Source organism: Anopheles maculipalpis, chromosome 2RL, assembly GCF_943734695.1.
Source record: "Anopheles maculipalpis chromosome 2RL, idAnoMacuDA_375_x, whole genome shotgun sequence".
Taxonomy (NCBI): domain Eukaryota; kingdom Metazoa; phylum Arthropoda; class Insecta; order Diptera; family Culicidae; genus Anopheles; species Anopheles maculipalpis.
The window spans coordinates 29,521,583-29,527,927 of NC_064871.1; positions in this window are offsets into that span (position 1 = coordinate 29,521,583).

Sequence of the window (6,345 nt, forward strand, 5' to 3'; positions counted from 1 at the left end):
AGAACAAACACGGTCAAAGCCGGTCGAAATTATACTTCCGTCCACTTCCGTTCGGTTACGGAAACGAAAACAGCAACTGTTCGTAGAGATGTAACGCTTCCCCGTTAGATGATTCGTTTTTCAATCAAATTTATTTCATTCGGTTGTGCTGCTTTTTTGTTAAATTAAAACTACAGAACGGAACCAATTATCCGACAATCGCTGGACGAGCGCTGAGCCCCGCAATTATCCCAGTCACATTTCATCATTTTCAATCACAACCAGGCTGACATGTATGCAACAAACAATAAGCGAAAACGATGCAAAAGGCCACAGATGGTAGCTCCACATTTCGTTGTGCATTGCGATCGTGTACAGACGATAGAAACGAAGCACGACACATGTTCACTTATTTTGCGCTTCTATGCAATATTGTTTGTGTCGCGATATTGGAGAAGGAAATGTCATATCATACGATCATGGGCGCGATGGTGATGATCACGTTTCATCTCGTTTTTTTTTTTTTGCTAACTTCAGGTTTGCATCCAGTTTGACCTTCGACAAGCAAAAATGGCATGTATTTGGTCGGTGTTAATTTGAGAAAAAAGTTGCGAAACAATGTACAGTCGCTTTGTACCACAAGTTTGAAATAAAGTTAAATTAACACCTCAACGGAGGTTCTAGTTTAGAGGCAAGTTTATTTAGCAGCAATCTGACACCAATTGCGAAAGAACGAACAAACAATGGCAGTGGGTTTACGCTTCGGCGGCTGGAGTCGTAACAAACCCGGCTTTACAGCGAAGAACTAAATATAAAATGCCGTCCGGATCGTTTGCCTCTAAGCAGTAAAATTAAGTGAAGGAAGCTAAAAATGACAGCCAAAACTCTTCGTGATTGTAGTGCCAACGAAGAAAAAGAAAGTAATGTTCTTACAGGGGTTTTGGGATGAATTAGATATGTGGTGATGATTTCTCTGAGTTTTATAAAGTAGTAAATTTTTTTTTTAATATTTGATGGCCTGTAAATGCTGTAAGATTTTCATGCAGATAACCTTAACTTATGGAGAACATTTTAAACCTAATACTGATAATAAGTTTTTTTTTAGATGTTATAACATATTGAACCTCAATAGGAAAAATATCAACGCTCTAGAAATATTACCAGAACATTTTCTTCATAGCTTAACAGTTTATTATCGAATTCAAGTCTCATTCAAGTCAAGAATCGAAAATTCAAGAAATGGTATATTTTAAATCTTTCTTGATTCTATTCCGGGAAGAGTAAATTCTTCAAATACTTCTGTTTTCATTTCAACACAAAAGTGTTTCGGCGATGATAGGAAAGCGTGTCCGTGCAGGACCGTGTGCACGATAAATTTGACACTTCACCATTTCGTTAATAATTCGTGATTGAGTTTTCGTATCAAAACAAACGATACGTCATTCGAAAGCCACAAGTGTTTGGAAAAAAGTGGAACCCGCGCGGAACTATGGAAGCGAATTACGTTGTATAATGATGATCCGCGCCGGACACACAAACCGGGACATCAAGATGGCGGCTCAGTGTGCATTAAACACGGTGAAGGATATTAGCAAGCAGGTTGGAACCTACAACGGAGAATTTGAAGCTGTGGGTACAACGGAAAGATCATACCAGGCGGTCGGATTGCTTACGGAACGACGAGTTCTTCGACATTTCTTCGAGCAAGCTGCTGTGACACGATCGTCAAGCCCTGGATAACCAAAGTGGCCACTGGTAGGCCGTATGTGTGACAACAAGATTCGATACCTTGTCATACGGCCGCTAAATTGCCAATTTTTTACCACTCCCAGTATTCGGCCTCCCAGCTCCTCCGGATCTCAACCCGTTGGACTATTTCGTGTGGGACATGGTTGAAAGGGATACCAACCGAACGTCCTGCAACACAAAAGCACAATTAGTGCAAAAAACTAAGCCCATAACGGGGTTCATTTCCTCTCCGAATCGTTCCTCCGTTGTGAGGACAGACTGTCCAATTACGTGGTAATTGTAAGTCTAGTAAGCCATTCGGTGAGCGGCTTGACCCAGTGGGCCATTGTGAAGAAGAAGAAAAAGGCTATCATTGCTGCTATTTTACCTCGAAAACCCTGCAAAAAACATTTGAAAACATTTTGCAAGCTCTTAAGATTGAAAAAAAGCAATTAAACAACTTTTTTCGCATTCAAAAGACTCTAACGATTCCCAAATATTTAATTTGACTAATATCAAACACAAAAGTTGTTTATTATAATGTTTGGAAAAAGATCACTCTAGCCGCACGTATACACCACAACATATAGTTGGATCTCATATTTCAAACTACTCCACCTCGGGGTTTCCACTTGTTCTGCTTAAGCCAAAGTACCATTTGCGACAAAAGCCACTAATCGTTGAAATTGAAAACTTTGCATTCACCCTCCCCTTCTTTACGCCATTGCGTATCGTATTCAATCATCAAGACCTCGATCGGAGGAATGGAGCCACACACCATAATGGACTGGTTCTCAGTTGATTCCACGCCACGCGAGTTGTTTGTATGGGTGTTGTATTATTGTTTGTTTCTCTCTCTCTCTCTCTCTCTCTCATACAACCACCTGCGTGTCACAACCCGCCCAAGACACGCCTGTCATCGATGACTTCGCGGTATGCCGCCACATCGCGCGCGACACACATTCTTTTGCGTTTCCGCGAGCGTTCGCAGTGCTCGCTCGCCAACAATAGCGCAGGTGGAATACGGGCGGGACGAAACGAATGAGGAGGAGAAGGAGGAGGACAATGAATTAACATTCCAGAACGACCCCTAACACAAGCATAGAACCTCAGCCGGCTCCGCCACGCACGATCGAGTTCATTTTAGCTCTCTACCCCCCGAAAAAAAAAGGTTGATGGCGCAGATTTCTTTTCTGCTCTTTTCGTTAAATTCACCAGCTTCTCGCAAAAAAAAAAAATCAACATACTTTGGTTCATCGGAACACCGGATGAAGCAAAAGATAGGACACGCGGCTATAGAAATATGAGAGCATAGCACTAACACCATCAACGCGGACCATGCTTCATCCGAGCATACATATTTCGGTTTATGATGAATGAGGGGGTGGGAGGGGGGAGGGGGGGGGTTGGACGGATGCATCATGCGTCAGGCTCTCTTCTCTCCGGCAGCCGGTTTCGAATTTGGAGCTTATCGTAAAGGTTTTGTGTGACGTCACGAACCGGATTGCTTCGTGACGATAGCATAGTACATATGCAGCGCGCATTTGTGAACCATCGATACATCGGGCGAAATACCAGCGAAGGTCGACAGCACTGTAGAGAGAAGCAGTGAAAACCTTTTTTGTGTTTGCTCCCAAAACGCTTTTCCACGATATTTAAACTGATGAGGCAGGGGTGAAAATTATTGACCAACTCTTTACCGACCGGGCCTTCACACGCCCACCTACCCACCCCCAGACACAACGCGGTTGTCTATGACCTCTATTTGGTTGGCCCGGTAAAAGTACTTTAATTCCAGCAAACCACAACAAACTGAGTACTTACACGATTGGAGAAAATGTATCTACCATCCCCTGCGTCGCTCGATCGTTGATCATATTCGCTTTCGAAAAGATGACCCACAAAATATACGCACCTGAAAAGAGAAAGTGGAGTTTTAAAATATTATGTACAACGGGTAGATCATTTTTATTATGGAGAAACATATATCGAACGCCAATGATGGAGTAAATGTTATTTTGTAGCTCCGTTTCTTCTAAACGATCCAATGTGCCTCGGTTTTCACACGTCAAATACGTAAAGTACTGTTCATTTCGAATTTGATTATGTCTAGTAGAGTTCTCAGTGGTGCTTTATGGATTTTTTTTCACTTTTATGAGTAGGTATTGGAGCACTCCTCCCTCTTATGGAGTGGTTTTGGCATGATCGTGCTTGTTTCAGTTAATATTAACGATGGAGCTGCCGAAGACAATTAATTGTGCACGCCGCCGACTTAGAAACTTTTTCCGGGAGAAAAATAGGGAAATTCCTTAAAAACGCGTCTTATACTTTTGAATATGTTTTCAAACGTTTTCGGAAACGTCAAAGCGTGGTTAAAGTGGTTGAACAAAATCGTCTTTCAAGAACAATGTCAGCTGAGCTGGAAGGTGTTGAGAGCGTTACAGGTTAACCTTGAACTTTCGGATGGGGAAAGCAAACAAACAGAACTCTGAAGCATTATTACATCGCCAAAATATGTGTTCCAAAAATTGCATGACCAAGGTTCTAACGACTTACGCGGCTTGCGTTCTTATGGATGTCGAAACGTACATAAAAATATATTTGAGACAGGATTCTGACCAACAAATTTTATGTTGCCACAGCACGGGGCGATGTTCGCAACAAATAGAAGTTCTTTTTTGCTGGTTTTGTCCGCAAACTCATGGTACGGCAAGCCATCTGCAGCTGTGGGAGCACAAAGCACGGGTTTTTATAATAAACCAATCTGCGAATCTGCCTGGAAAAGTATGTTTAGTTTTTTTGTTAAAGCTCATAAAGGCCCAATTATGCTCTGGTCAGATGTGCCAACTGCCCAACACGCATACTTTTGGAAAAAAAGCTACTGAAGTGGATAAACCAGTCGTGCGGCAGCTTATGAGAGGTATCCAAAGAAAGTTGCTTAAACTCATTACAAAAATTACTCATACAAAAATTTAAAATCTATTTTTTTCAATGCTGGTTTAAGAAGTAACCAATCGAATGTGTATTAATATAAGTATACAAAGTTAAAGAAATATGAAAAACTTAGTCATATCACAAAAATTATTTATGATTCATTATTATTTATTTTTTATATTCCATTTGACTGGTCGCGGTGGAGTTGCACGCGTAAATATCGCGGTAGTTCTAGTGTATCTTCTGCGCCATTGGGGAGTTCGAGCACAAAAAATGCAATTGAAAATTGCCTTTCCGAATTACCTTTCGAATTATCTACTTACTATGAACTTTTTGTTACGTCCTATTCCATAATTTCATTCCATTATTCGTCCTATTATTACGTCTCCTATGTTCCTTGCCTCATTTCGTCATTTCTATTCTTGAATTTAAGGATTTTCCGGCTGATCGTATCGGCGTGTTTATTCTAACTATTCTAAAAGTATCTTCCTTATCTTCTAGTTTATCTTAGTTTTAAGTTCATTCGCAACCATCCATTTTGTTTGGTTTGGCGACAGTAGTTAAGCCAAGAAGAAGAAGAAAACTTAACCCTTTGCACTCGAGCGGCGCCGGTCCAGTGCCCGACTGATTCGAAGTAACAACGGCGCCCGACCGATTTCAAGAGTGAACTCCCTCTCAAATGGTGGCATAAGCTTTTCATCTGGAGTATGGAAATTTCACTGGTAAATTTTTACCTTTTATATAAACAAGAACAGACAAAAAAAGCGGGGAAAATCTACTAAGCCATCTGCCATTCCTAAAGAAACTCGTCGAACAACTGAGAGGCTAATATCGCCAGCAACGTGGAGCAAGCAACTACTCCGCATTCCGAGAAAATTCGACTGAATGGAAAGCTGCACGTAGTACTAAAAGGTAGTGCAAAAAGGGACTGCAAAGCTTGTTTTGACCGTAGCATGCCTGGAGCAAGGCAGAAATTGCTTGGCTATTGTTTTACAAAATATCACATCAAAACTAATTACACAGTGTAATAACTATCAATTTTAGTATCTTCGGTATCTAGATGAATAAACTAGTGAATTTATATTACTTGTTATCCGCTTGTTTTTTTTTATAAATGCCTTAAAAGTACCTGTAATATGTTGTATAGAGATATAGAGAGATTCGTGTAAGGATCTCCTTCTTCTTCTTGGCTTAACGAACTACTTGGTCACGCCGGCCATCAAATGGCTTACTAGACTCGCAGATACCACTTAGTGAGGATAGTCAATCCTCACTAAGGAGGAACGGTGCGGATGGAATATTAACCCCGGTCCTGCCGCGGGAAGATTGGCTCCGTTGTCGCCTACACCACGCAGGGCCGCCCAAGGATGCACGATTGATTATTCCGCCAAAAAAAGTTTGTTTGTTGGTCAAGTCACTTGGAAGTCTTTGCCAAGATGCTTCTTCTTCTTCTTCTTCTAGGCTTAACGACCTCTAACGTCATGCCGGCCATCGAAATGGCTTACTAGACTGCCGAGACCACGTAGTTGGATAGTCTGTCCTCACTACGGGGGAGCGGGTCCGGAAGGGATTTGAGCCTCCGGTCCTGCCGTTTGAAGACTGGAACCGCTGTCGCCTACACCACCGTGCCGCCCCATTTTTCACTCAAGGGGAAAAAAGCTCATAAAATAAACAGTGTTCCAGTTGAAGTTTCTCAATTGGTAT